The sequence below is a fragment of the Rhinolophus sinicus genome, linkage group LG14 (assembly GCF_036562045.2).
Source record: "Rhinolophus sinicus isolate RSC01 linkage group LG14, ASM3656204v1, whole genome shotgun sequence".
NCBI lineage: Eukaryota > Metazoa > Chordata > Mammalia > Chiroptera > Rhinolophidae > Rhinolophus > Rhinolophus sinicus.
In genome coordinates this window covers 20397071-20412106 of record NC_133763.1, presented here as the reverse complement: position 1 = coordinate 20412106, position 15036 = coordinate 20397071, and positions in this window count along the sequence as shown.

The window sequence follows — 15036 nt, the reverse complement described above, 5'->3', positions numbered from 1 at the left end:
TAAGAAACACCTAGGCATCTTGTTAAAATGCAAATTTGAATTCAGCTGGTCTGCATTTCTAACAAGTTCTCAGGTGATGCTGAGCTGATGTTGTTGGTCTTTGCTCTCACTTCAATGAAAAGACCTCAGAGTTAACTTTCCTTTACTTCAAGCCATCATATACGAGATCTGACAATTAAGTTCGAGAACTCATCCCAGAAAAAGTGCTACATATCTCATTGCTGAATATAACTACAGTCACCTTCGAAATACTCCCCTTGGGAAGCTATGTACCCATGTCAGTTCCTAGTCCACCCTTCAAAGCAATTTTGGAATTTTTTCTGGAATGGCCATCAGAGCTGTCGTCATATTACCCTTGATGTCCTGAATGTCATCAAAGTGTCTTTCTTTCAATATTTCCTTTATTTTCAGGTAAAGAAAGAAGTCACTGGGAGCCAGATCAGGTGAGTAGGGAGGGTGTTCCAGTACAGTTATTTGTTTACTGGCTAAAAACTCCCTCATAGACAGTGCCGTGTGAGTTGGTGCATTGTCGTGATGCAAGAGCCATGAATTGTTGGTGAAAAGTTAAGGTTGGTTTCATCTAACTTTTTCACACAGGCTTTTCACCACTTCCAAATAGTAAACTTGGTTAACTGTTGGTCCAGTTGGTACAAATTCATAATAAACAATATCTCTGATATCAAAAAAGGTTAGCAACATCATTGCAACAAGTTCTCAGACTTAATTGTCAGACCTCGTATTGCTTTGCTGTTGTGGTATGATTCAAGCATTATAAAGTGCTCCACTGACAATTCTGTTCTGTTTGTTTTATAAAATTGTGTCTATTAACCTTACTCTATTCAGTTGAATGAACTCATGTCACTTAACTAAGTTGACATTTTTTGAAAATTATACTGATGGCTAACAAAGAGCAAATGATAGTTTTGCTTCAGAGTACATTGTGGTTTTCCTAATTATAATGCAGGTCTATGTTAGAACAAATGCCATTTCAACAGTAAAATTAAACCAGAAGAATGTCAGGCATATATATGCCAAAACACTGGAAAGAAAAAAGTCATTCTGCAAAGATTATCCATTTTTCTTTCAACTATTTTGTCTTTTCTCAGCAGGCTCCTGCTCATCCCTCTCCCTCTAGAACTTTCTGGGAAGGAAATGCAGTCTCTTAAACTCTTGTTTGACTTGTTATTCACTTATGACCATATTACTGCACCAAACCAGAACATTTAACTTCCTTGCCTCTATGCTCAGAATAGTCTAGAATTCTCTTTTCCCTACACATTCCCTATTATTTTCATACAGATCGAACCAGCTATTTGACAGTGACATCTAGTAACAAATATTTTGTATGACTCAAATTTTTACTTAACACTTAGTCTGTATGTACTCTATTATATGGAAGGTCAAAAGTTATAGATTAATGTGCCTTTAAAAATAAGAACTAATCAAATTGGGTAGCAGTAAATTTCCCCAGGGATGAGTAATTCTTCAACAAGACTCCTAATTTTGTTTCTGTCTGCATTTCTCTAGATTGACTACAGCTTATGTAGCTATATAACATACACGTACATAGGGATGAAAGGCAAAGGAGGACCAAAGAGAGGGGTGCATGGTGAAGATGAAAAGTTGCTCCAGCAAATAGAAATAGGACTGAGCAGGCTCTCCTAGGGAAGAATTCAGATTGATGCAGATTAATGCAAGAAATCTGAGAGAAACATAGTGATTCTAGTTTATAACAATTCACAAATAAGTAAAAATTTAAAAATAATATTTTGATTTTTCAAACTGCTGTATAATAGGTCAATGCAGAAAAAGCAAGATTAAATACTCTAATAGAGATGTTAAAAATCACTCTGTTACTTTCATAAAACTAGATTTTAATTCTTAAATTCTTAACTCAAGTCTAAGTATAGAGTAAATTATCAATAAATATTAGCTATTTTTTATAACTAGTTAAATTGCTTTCCTTCTTGTTTTTCATATTTAGTACTGGATGCTTTATAATATATTTTATTTAGAAATTAATCTTAAAATATAAAAATTTAAGAGGCATCAGTAGAATCAGACTATGTACTCCCCATGTTTCTTAGATTTCTATACATAAAACTTTTATCTAGCTTGAAAAACAAAACAAAACAAAAAACCATGGTAACCTGGTAACAAGAGCTATAGGTAGGAATATAGTCTGGAACATAAGCTAATCTCCTGGAGATATAACCCAAAGTTTTGTGCCACAACTGCCATGTTACACATGTAATTAAAAAATGATTGGGTGGTAGTGGTTTGAGGGATTCTCCTTTTTGAGGAGAATCAAAATGGAAAATACTGATATGTAGAAGAGATAACTAATATAAGCTCATAGAGCATAGGTCTGGAAAATACCTTGAGACATCAGCTCATTCATATTTCTGACCTCAAGTTGGATTACACCTAAACCATTCATGTCAGATAAAAATAATTCTTTCCAAGGATGTTCAGAGAAGGGGTCATGATTGGACTCAAAGCAAGATGTCCTGGAGATCCTTCCCCCACATTTATTTAAAGTTATTCCTGGTTGTTTTATTAATGGAAAGGAGAGAGAGAGAGAGAGAGAGAGAGAGAGAGAGAGAGAGAGAGAGAGAGAGAGAGAAAATTCACATAGAAAGTTCACTGATAACGAGGATCGATCTGTTTACTTGGTGATGTTTCCTCATCCCCTGAGATAATGCAGGAATTTCATGTCCGATATATTAAGTGCCATTTGAGCTCAATGAAAAGTGATGGGAGTTCTGCTCAAAGGCTTGTATGAAACATAATGATGAACATCAGGGTCCCATGATGTCCAGTGAAGTGATAAGAGTAGATTAGAGAAGTCAAATAATCCATCTAGGAATATAACGTGAGGACATATTTACCATCCAGGAAGTCATCTTCTTTCTTATTAAGAAAAACAAAAAAGGAATTCTAAAGCATTTCAAATGCATTTTATTTAAAACAAAAAACAGAGTGAGAAAGATGATTTTCTTTGTGATAATCATGCTATGGTTCACCCAAAATAGCTTCATGACTGTGTATATGAAGTCAAGAAGCCCATATAAAGATGTTAAGAATTAGAAATGAATGAGGATGCAGTTATACATCCTGGGCCTTCTTTTGTCCATAAACACTAATGGATTTGTCCAGGTTATTTTCGCTAATTCTAAACAAACTATTCTAACAGAACAGTAAACTTTACTTGGTTAGTAACAATGATTTATTCTTCCTTAATTAATACAACTCCATCTCTACTTTTTTCTTTTTTAATCTCGGTCTCCTTTTATTTGAAGCCTGATCATTTAGAAGCGCCACAAAATAAACCCCAACAAGTGAGTCTCATGCAGATGGATGATTGCAGTGACTTAACCAGAATCTCTTAGCACCAGGTAGATGGTAACTGGACCAATATTCCTAATGCTAAGTCACTGCTGTTCACTAAACATACTGCTTTTTCTTGGGACTTTTTTCTTTTATAAATGTTTCTGTTACTAGATGTACATTCTCTTGTGAAATCCATATGACTGAACGGGGATAGATTTCCAAATTTTATAGTATCCATGCAGGTCCTCAGGATACTAGAGGACGATATATAGATGATTGTTTTCAACTCTGGTTGAACATTAAAATCATCCAAGGGAATTTTTTAAATATCTCAGTGTTTGAATTTTAATTAACTGAAACCAAACATCTTGCAGAGGAACATGGACCTCCATGTTTGTAGAAAGCTCTCTAGAAGAGTCTGTTGTACAGTGAAGGTCAAGAACGACTGCTGTAGATAATATCTGTGTTTGGTAAAGGCTGTATTCTACAGTGCACTACAATAAATCATTGCTACCAGCAGAGGGCCTGCTATGTCTTACACAAAAGCTTAAACAATGTGAATGATTTTAAGCTCAGCTCTCTGCAAACCCTTGAGCTGACATCCTGGGATACGGGACCGGCAGCAAGACCTCTACTGCACTCTAATTTGTAAGTGTGCAAAAGCCACTCAACAAAGCATAATCCCAAACAGATGTCTATTACAATAATTTCACTGGGAAGCTATAGATTTTCATTTTGAAAGCCATTTTCTCTGGCAATTCAGACAAGTTTTAGGGAAAGACCTTTGAGATAAAATTGACGGCTAATTGCTTTCTGAAAGCCAAAAGCTAAGCAAAGCTGACAGGGCCTAATTTTTTTCTTTAGAAGTTTATGCATGTATTTGTCCTTTTCTAATTAATTTTGTGTGTCTGTGTGTGTGTGTTTTTCTCCCAAGAGTATTGTGGGGACAGAGCCAGGAGTGCAGTTTCCAGGCTCTAGGCCTCACGTGGAAAGGTACTGGCTCAGGTAGTAAATGGCCATCAACTGTGATTGGATGGCCATCAGCTGTGGCTAGTTGGCCGTCAGCTGTAACCAGTGAGCCATTGGCCACTAATATAACTGCTATGGCTACGCTAGCAGAAATTGGGGGCCAGCAAGAAGATGGTGGCTGAGCCGGCAAGCGGCACAGTGAGGGTTGAGAATTGTGTGGCTCCTGTTTCCTGTGTCTCCAACCCAGCCGCCAGCAAGAATATAGTGGTATGACTCCCCCATCTATGACTCTGTGGGTGTTCCTTTTTGGCTTCACCATGTCCTGTGTTCTTATGTGGGGAACGGGAGCTGAGACCCCGCATGACACCCTGCATGACAAGTGTGCTGAAACAAAAGAGCCCAGAAGAATAATATGTTTGCATATGCATCGCTTGTGATACTTGTCTCATTTGTTCCCATGGGATTTTAATTTATAGAGGGGACTGAGTGATGACACAGAGAGGTCATTGAAAGAAGAATGTTTTACTTACATTTCCCGATAGAAGAGGGCATGCCGTGCCACTCAGGACCACTGGGAAGCACCAAGTTCTGGTCAGGAGCAGAAGCAGGAGTGGCCAAAGTCTTTACTGAGGTTTGGCTTAGGCCAAAGCCTTTACTGGGGTTTCTGTGGGAAAGGCAAGGCGGGGCAGAGTGAACAGTTCTGAATTGGCTCTTTTGAGTGATTCTGGCATGCTTGGGCAATAGGGGTGGTCTCAGTTGCCTGGTACCTGGCCCTGGGATGATTTATGCGTACAGGTTTGGTGTGTGTTAGATAAAGGAAATAGTTGGGAGTTAGTTTGCATATGAAAGATGAGCTCTTGGCCTTGCCCTTTGCTATCTCTAAGAATTGGCTGGCCCTGGGAGGGTGGTCTCTCCCCAGTAGCAAGATTTATAAGGTGTAAAAACACCAGAAGATACAAAAAAGGAGTAATAGAGTACAACCATCTGAACAAAAAAATTGCGTGGGCTGGATATTGCTGGGGCACTGTGTGGCTGTTGGGGGAGAAGTCTCTTTGAGGTTCTCAGTGTAGCTAGTCATCGACAAGGGTCCGTCCTGGCCATTGCTGAGCAGGAATACAGAAGGACAGTTTTCTTTCCGTCTTCAGGTGAGTAACAAGACGAAGTGAGGGTGAAGTCTCAAAATCTGATTATTATGTGTTCTGAAAAACAGAGGGGTGTTGTTTATTTATCATTCTTGTTCATGCAGCTTCTCCTATATTTCTAAAACTTCATTGATATATTGGTCTGAAATGAAGAAACTTAACAAAAATTGGAAAACATTTTTCTCTCTTCCTAAAGCAGAAATTAAAAGCCTAAAACAGAAGAAATCTTCAAAGTTCTGTATACTATATGTAGCTTTAGTGTTGGGGCTGCTCACTCGCAGGTTGTGAAATAATTCACAAGGCAGACAGAAATGCAGAAGGAAGATTTATTAAAGTAAGAGGAGGGTCAGCTGGGCAGGCTCTGCTGGAGACAACTGCCCTGAGTCTTTGTTTCATCTGAAATTTTATATTTTCTGACAAGGATGTAAATTGCTTCGGCCTGTAATGGAATCTTCTCCTGAGTTCGGCTTTGTTTTGTTGGTTGGGGTGGGGGAAGGTGTGGTTAAACTGGTGATTGCAACCTTTGTATATGTTATATAGAGTTAAGTTGGAGCCAGGAGTGGATCCCATACAGATGCAAAACCTCTCCCAAGTCACAGGGCCAATACTGGGCAGGAAGTAAACAGAACCACTGAAACTGGTATGCACAGTAAAAGTATAGTAAACAGAGTCATTAAGGTTTGCTGGGAGAAGAGAGAGGCAAAGAAAAAAAGAAAACTTTCAAAGAATCCCAAGCTAAATTACACTTGTTTAATCCAAGTGTAGAGGTCCAAGTTAGAGGTCCAAATCTCAAAATGCAAGCTTTAGTGCCACCATTACATTTAATATATTGTCGACAAAAAAACATCTCATTTGTACCCATGGGATTTTAATTTATAGAGGAGACTGAGTGACAACACAGAGAGGTCATTGAAAGAAGAATGTTTTATTTACATTTCTCGAGAGAAGAGGGCATGCCGTGCCACTCAGGACCACAGGGGAAGCACCAAGTTCTGGTCAGGAGCAGAAGCAGGAGTGAGGTGGAAAGCTGAGGCTAAAGCCTTTACTGGGCTTTACAAAAACTGAGAGAAAGCTTATATGTGTTTATTTGAACCAAACTGATGACAATTGCCAGGAAGCAGACTCTCAATGGATTGAGAAAATGCTCCACAAAATGGCGGTTTGCAGCTTATTTTATATGTAAAGCAAAGGAGGAGGGTTACATGAAATCTATTGGTGGTAGATGAAGGGGGTGGTAGATTAAAGTGGGGAAGTCTCTGGGGTTGGATAAAAGTAGATTGGAGAGACAGCAACTTTTTTCACATAGGTGGGTACAAGATAGTGAATAGTTCACTTTTTACAGCACATAGAGATAGTAATCAGGGGACATAATAATAATGAAGGATTCTGTGGTTTCCTGTTCTGGTCTGGAAAAAAGGGATTACTGACATTCCAAGGGCATGTTATCCTAGATGCCAAAAAACAATAGATAGGCTCCCTTAAGGTAGAGATTCACCTTTGTCAAGGGAGCTACAGACTAAAGATGTGACTTCCGCTGTGGCCCACCTTAGGAATTTTCATGTTCATGCCATCCTATGGGGTTATTTTCAGTCTCCTGAGCTTGTCAGGTTTAACCTGTGGCCCTTTTCCATCCACAATGTTTAGTTGACCTAATGGATCTCTTAAATTAAAAACATGTTCTTTTCCAGATTGTATGTCTAATTATGCCCAGAATATTTGTAGAATCAGAATTTTGGGGCAATATTTTTATTGGATATTTTATAGTGTATTTTCATTTTATATTTGTCTTTGTACATGGAAAAATGAAGCACGTTATAAGGAAAGTCAGTTATGATCAAATACTAAAAATTGGGGGGGACTGCTGAAAAAAGTGAGAAAAGAAAAATAGAGCTTTCCTTTTTCTATGTCTATGTTTTAGGGATTAGCACAACAAAGACGCGAAAGCATTACTTTGGGTAAAACTATATATTGACACAAAATATATTTGCAAAGGAGACTTGTACCCTAGGTGGGTACAACTTTAATATTAGCTGAAGAGAACTGTGGAATAATGCTGTTCTCTTACATTGTTTTATTTATGGGACTAAGATCCTTCCTCTTTAGCCACTGGTGTATGTAGCTAGAATAAGATTACTCAGGAATGACTGAAAACCCCACAAGTAGGAGGCGACGTAGATACAATTTGTTAACTGTTCAGGCAGAGTGTGTTAACATCCCTCCTCAGCCACTGGGTCCTGTGTTTGTGGGTCACCTCTATGGGCAACACATAGATTCTTCTACTCTCAGTTTTTGAACATTATCACTTTGAGCTAAAACATTACTTCTGTAGCCTCACCGGAGGCCAACCAAGTTGGGCAATTGAGAAGAAGCGTTTATTTTCAGAGCACCAGAGACCTGCGAAGGCAGCAGGTTAACACCTCCAAAAACTGCCTCAACATTCTCAGACCAGCTTGGGTATTTAAGGGAAAATCTGGGCATTCCTCCAGAGGCTATGGTTCCGGGGGTCTGCATGGAGCCTTCCCTCTGGCAACGTTGCTCTCCGGTGGCATTGGCAACCTAGGAACAATGATGGGAGTAGTCTGGAAAGAATGCTGGACCATAGAGATTGTGATCAATAAGCATAAGGGTATTAATCATAAGTTTCAGGGTAATTTTCTAAAACAGGGAACTGGGTGGGACGGGGGATATTCCAAGCTCAAGCCACAGGGGTCAAGAAAAAGTGAGGCTGGGATGCTGCGAGGCGTCCCATCCAAGCACTGCTTCAATACTATTGGAAACCCACAGAATTATTTTTCCATTTGTATTTAAGTAGTACTTATCCCTGCAAAAATCAGAGGAAATTTGTTCTCTGTCTTATTCTCAAGTGTTTACAATTTTAAAAGGTAACAATATACCTCATCTCTCTTTCACCTGAGAATTAAAGAAATAAATGTATTGATTTAAAGGTAGCTAGTTTAGGTTTTAATTAACTTAAATAATTTACCTAATCAATTTCATGAATCGTTCAATTTATATTTTATATATAGCCTATATTCCCTGCATGTATCACCCATATTCCCTGAAACAGACTTTTTTCAGGGTATGTGAATGAGTTATCAGTGTTGCCATTTTTATTTTATTTTATTTTTTATTTTGTGAGGCACAAGTTTGGAATGTGAATGGGGACAGATTAAATCAAAGAGTTGTTTTTTTTTCCTTTTTTCTTTTTGCAGAATTCAGTCTTATGCTTCAAGCCCCATGAATAGGGAGCTTCGAAAGCACAGTGCTGCTTCTTGGTTTGGCTTTGCTGTGGTCTGTGGGAGTCTTCAGGAGTCCTGTGGAAGGCTGTGACATGCTTCATTACTGTGGTGGGAAGCTGAGTGTAGGTGGTTCATGTTCTCTGCTATTTAGTATGAGGAACAAAGAGAACTTGAATATAATATGCTACAGGCATTTTTTTTTTTTATGGATGACTCACATTCTAAATGATTGCTCTTTAAAGCCACAGTTAAATAATACCAAAATGTTGTGGGAGCAGAATAACCAACCCAAATAGAGGTTACAGTTAGATCATACATGATTATTTTGGGCCTCCTCAGTAGAAGATTGTATTCAGCGCTATAGGGTACAGCTGGGGAGGTGGGGCTAGAAACCGTTCAGGAAACTTTTATGGGGCGTTACTCCGTGGCAGACATTTTGCTGAGCACTGATGATTTAGTCACGAGAAAGCATGATCCTTGCTCTCGATAAATGTGTAGTCTGTGTAGATATCAAATATATATTTAAAAAATGCCACGCAGTATAGTATATACCAACCAGAAATAGAAAGCAGAGTGTAGTCAAATATCAAAAAAAGAAAGGCTGAAGCAGTTTTTGAGCTTAAAAATCTTTTCAAGCATCCATAAAAATACACATTAACAACTTAAAACTTAGAAGGCATCATGTAAGTAAGAATGAACATATCAAACAAGTACTAAGAGACAAAGATTATTGTGCCAAACACTGTGCTGAATAACTTACATGCATTATTCAATTCCATTCACATGAAATCAGAGGAGGTAGCAATGCCATTAGTCACCATTTTTCTAAAATGAGGAAACTGAGGCTTATCAAGGTGAAATGTCTTGCTCCAGATCAGTCGGACTCAAAGTGGTCCACAAAATGCTGCTGTTCTGCGAACGGTTTATCGTTGACCCATAATGAGTAAGTGTTGGAAACTTAACAACAATTTTACAGAGTAATTTTATGACTGTTGAATTGAATGACAGAAAATACAGGTTTGAGTTCTGTGTATCTTTACTTTTTTAATTGTGGCAAAATATACGTAGATTTTTACCATTTAAACCATTTTTAAGTGTATAATTCAGTCACATTAAGTACATTCACAATGTTATATAACTTTAACCACTATTTACAGAATTTTGCATCACCCCAAACAAAAACTCTGTACTCCTTAATTCCCCATTGTCCCCTTCCTTCAGACCCTGGTAACCTCTGTTTTATTTTCTTTCTCATGAATTTGCCTATTCTAGATATGTCACATAAGGAAACTCATACAATACTTGTCTTTTGTATCTGGCTTATTTCACTTAACATAATGTTTTCAAGATTCATCCATATTGTTGTGTGTATCAGAACTTCATTCTTTTATATGGCTGAATAATATTTCATTTTGTATACATACCACATCTTGTTTATACGTTAGTGTGTTGATGTGTTATTTCCACCTTTTGGATATTGTGGCTAATGCTGCTATGAACATTGGCCTACAAGTATTGGATTGCCTGTTTGAAGTATATATCTCAGTAGATTTCTGGGTCATATAATAATTCTACGGTTAACTCTTTTAATTCTATGTTTTCTACAACAAGACTTCAATTTTGTCAACAATCTTGCCAACGTAATTTTCCATTTTTTTGGAGTATAGCCATCCTAGTAAGTGTAAAGTAGTGTGTAAGTGTAAAGTAAGTGTAAACTGTGGTGTTGATCTGCATTGCCCTAATGACTACTAATTTCAAGTATTTTTTAATGTGCCTATTGGCCATTAGTATATCTTCTTTGGAAGAATGCTTATCCAAGTATTTGCTCATTTAAAACAAAAATTGAGTTTTTGTCCTTTTGTTGTTGAATTTTAGGAGTTTTTTATACATTCTAAATATTAACCTCTTATCAGATATATGATTTACAAATATTTTCTCCTGTGAGTTGTCTTTTAACTCTCTCAATGATGTTCTTTGATGGATAAAAGTTTTTAATTTTGATGAAGTCCAATTTATCTTTTTTGTTGTTATTGCCAATGCTTTTCACGTAATATTTAAGAAACCATGGCTATATCCAAACTCATAAAGATTTGCCTCTGTTTTCCTCTAAAAGTTCTATAGTTTTTACTTTTAAATCTGGGTCCTTAATTCATATTGAGTTAATGTTTGCATATGGTATAAAGTAAAGGCCGAAGTTTATCCTTTAGCATGTGGAAATGCACTTGTCTCAACATCATTTGTTGAAGATTATTATTCTTTAAGATTTTTGTATCATTGTCAAAAATCATCTGCCTATATATGTGAGGGTTTATTTCTGGGCTCTTATTTCTATTCCGTTGGTCTATAGGTCTGTCCTTATTTCAGTTCCACACGTGCGATTTTGATTAATGTAGCTTTGTAGTACGTTTTGAAATCAGAAATTATGTGTCCTCCAATTGTGATTTTTTTTTTTTTTTTGCATTTCTGTTTTGGCTCTCCAGAGTCTCTTGAAATTCCATGTGAATTTTACAATGGGTTTCTCCATATCTGCAAAAAACTCTATTGGAATTTTGATAGGGATCGCATAGAAGTTGTAAACTATTTAGGTAATATTGTCATGTTAACAATACTAAGTCTTTCATTCCGTGAACAAGGGATGTCTTTTTTAAAATTTTTATTTAGGTCTTTAATTTCTTTCAGCAATAATTTGTAGTTTTCAATGTATAAGTCTGTACCTCCACGGTCAAATTAATTTCTAAGTATTTCATTTGTTTTCATGCTATTGTAAATGCAATTGTTTTCTTAATTTCTTTTCAGATTGTTGTGCATAGAAATACAGCTAAATTAGTTGTGTGTTGATTGAATATCCTGCAACTTTGGTGATTTCACTTATTCTAACAGCTTTATTTGTATGTGTGTGTATTCATTAGTTTTTTACACAAAAGATGGACTTCTTTTCCAATTTGGATATCTTTTATTTCCTTTTTTTGCATAATTGCTCTAGGTAGAACTTCCAAGACTATGTGAAATAAAACTGGTGGAAGTGGGCATCCTTGTCTTGTTTTTGATGTTAGGGAAAAAGCTTTCAGTCTTTCACCACTGACTATGACATTAACTGTGAGTTTTTCACATGGACTTTATCATTTTTAGGAAATGTATTCCTAATTTATGTATCATTTTATCATGAAAGAGTACTGGATTTTGTCAAATGCTTTCTCTTCATCAATTGAAATGATCATGAGGAGTTTTTCCTTCATTTTATTAACGAGTGACTGATTTTGTATATTGAAATAAACTTGCATTACTGAGATATATCACATTTGGTCATGGTGTATAATTCTTTTCACTCTTTTGCTGTGATGTTGGGATATGTTTTCCTATGGCTTGCATATCAACAAAAAAGATGTTTTGTAAGCCATGTTGTGTAACATTTTGTAATTAATTTTTTATGTCATCAATGCCATTAGATTTTTATTTATCTATACTTAAATCTAATTGATGCCACTTAGTATGTTTTGAATATTTTTTGCTAAAATTCAATATAATGGCACATTTATTACCATCTAACAAAGGTTTAAAATAAAAATAATGTCATTTATGTACAAAGCAGCTCAAAATGTTATTAAATGCATAAAATAGTCAAAATATCAACTTTTTATTTTTTTGTGGATTTTTAACATTTTGAAAAAAACAAAATCAATTTGTGCAGTGAAAGAGTCAATATTCTGCTGAATTTAGTTTGTTGGTATTATGTTGACGGTTTTTGCATCTATATTCATAAGTGATAATGGTCTATAGTTTTCTCATAGTATTTTTGTCTGGCATCAGTGTCTGGCTAGTACTGTCCTCATAGGAATGAGTTAGGTGTGCTTCTATTTCTCTTTTTGAAACAGTTTGAGAAGGATTGGTGTTAATTCTTCTTCAAGCATTTGGTAGAATTAACCAGTGGAGTCATCTGGTCCTGGACTCTCCTTTGTTAGGAGGTTTTTGATCACTGATTAATTCTCTTTACTTGTTTTAGGTATACTCAGATTTTCCGTTTCTTCTTCAAAAGGTTTTAATAGTTTGTGGTTTTGTTTTCATTTATCTCCAGGTATTTCCTAATTTCCTTGAAATTTATTCTTTGATCTAATGTTTAAGAGTATAGTTTTACATTTACACACATGTATAAGTTTTTCAGTTTTTCTTCTCAATATCCTAGTTTCATTCCACTGTGGTCAGGAAAAAAACTTTGCATGATTTTAATCTTTTCAAATTTATTAAAACTTATTTTGTGGCCTAACATGTAACTTATTCTGGAGAATGTTCCAGTACACTTGAGAAAAATATGAGTGTTCTGCATATGTTTGTACATGTTTGTTAGTTTTAATTTGTCTAATGTGTTGTTCTGTCCTTTGTTTCCTTATTGATCTGTCTGGTTGTTCTACATATTAATGAAAGTAGGGTACTGAAGTCTCTAAGTATTATTATAAAACTGTTTCTTGCTAAATTTTTAGCAATTTTTGTCATGTATCTTGGAATTCTGTTAATTATGTATGTGTTTCTAATTGTTATGTCTTACTAATGTAATGCACCATTTATCAATATATAATGTCCTTCTTTGATGCTTGTAACCTTTTTGACTTGAGGTCTATTTTGTCTGATAGTAATATAGCCACCCCAGCTCTCTTTTAGTTTCTATTTACATGGAATATCTTTATCCATCCTTACTTTCAACCTCTTTGTATTGTAATAAAGTGACTGTCTTGTAGAAAGCATGTAGATGAATCATGTTGCTGTTGCTGTTTATATCCATTCTACCAATCTCTGCCTTTAGATAGGAGAGTTTAATTCAATAACATTGAAACTAAGTACTGATAAGAAAGAATTTACTTCCTTCATCTAGTTATTTGTCTTCTGTATATCTTAAATGTTTTTTGTTGTTCCTCAAGTCCTCCAATAATGCATTTTTTTTGTATTTAGTTAATTTTTTTATAGTATACCATTTTCACTCTCTTTTTCTTTTTCATATATCTATAAATTACTCAGTGATTACCTTAGGGATTACAATTATCAACTTAAACATTAGCAACTTAGTTTCAATAGTATAAAACCAACATATAACCAATTTAGTTTCAATAGTACACAAACACTCTGCTCTTATACATCTCCTTCTGACCCCTTTATGTTGTAACTGACACTGACTATATCTTTGTATATTGTATGCTCCCTGATAGAGATTTCTAGTTATTGTTTTATGCATTTGCCCTTTAAATCATATGGAAATAAAAGAGTAGTTGCAAACCAAAAGTACAATAATATTAGCTTTTATATTTACCAATGTAGTTACTTTTACCGGTGGGTTTTTTATTTTTTTTATGGCTTTGAGTTCCTGCTAATATCTTTTCATTTCAGCCTGAAGAACTCTCTTTAGCACTTCTTACCCCCGCTTCCCACACAACTCTTATTGGACATAATTTTGTTAGATTTATTAATACTTAAACTTTTTTAGTACACCTTTGAGGTTTGGAAGTTCTTCAGGCATAGCAGCTAGCATCACCTTCAACCATTCATATACCATTTGACTCATTTACTCAATGGATCATGTTTTTCCATTTTCTGTTTCCAGCGCTCAAAACATAAGAGTATTATGTGACTTCTCCAAACTTCATAATCCTTAGCCAGGCTTTCACCAAATGTAATTGATTTCCCATTGAAAAGTTGTTCCTTTCCAATGGCCATCTTTCACATCCGTCTCTCTGCACTTCAGTATTCACATTCAACAAATATTTATTCTACTCCCATTTTGGTTCAGGTCCTGTAGTGAGATTATAAAGATAAGTAAGAAAGACATGGTTTCAATCTAGAGTCTGCTGGGCACACAACAGTGTTCTAACTAAACTTCTTCTGGACCATCTGGGTCATTATATACACCTCTCCAGATAAATCTTCTCACATACTTTATTTTGCGTATTCCTATTACTCATTAGATAAAATGCAAGCCTCTTGACCTAATGTGAAGCCTTGCCCTTATCTATTTGTCATACATTTTCTCCCACTTTCAATCACAATACTTTGATCTTTGTCATGGCACCCCTCTTTCTAGTTCAACATATCACGTTTATTTCCGAATCCAGGTCTTTGTGTTATACCTCACCTGTTTCCTTTTCTCCTTTTCCCTTTACCCAGTCAGGTTTACAGTGATTTTATCTATCCTATTTATGAAGACCTGCTTTCAAAAAACACTGGGAAACTCATTTGCATTCAAATCTGCTACTGATCATAACAAAAGGTGTTCTTTCTCACAGATTTCTTTTTTTTCTTTTTTTATTGAGAACAAATGTCTAAATAAAATAAAAATAATTTACTATTTGATAATTATGACCACAGACTTT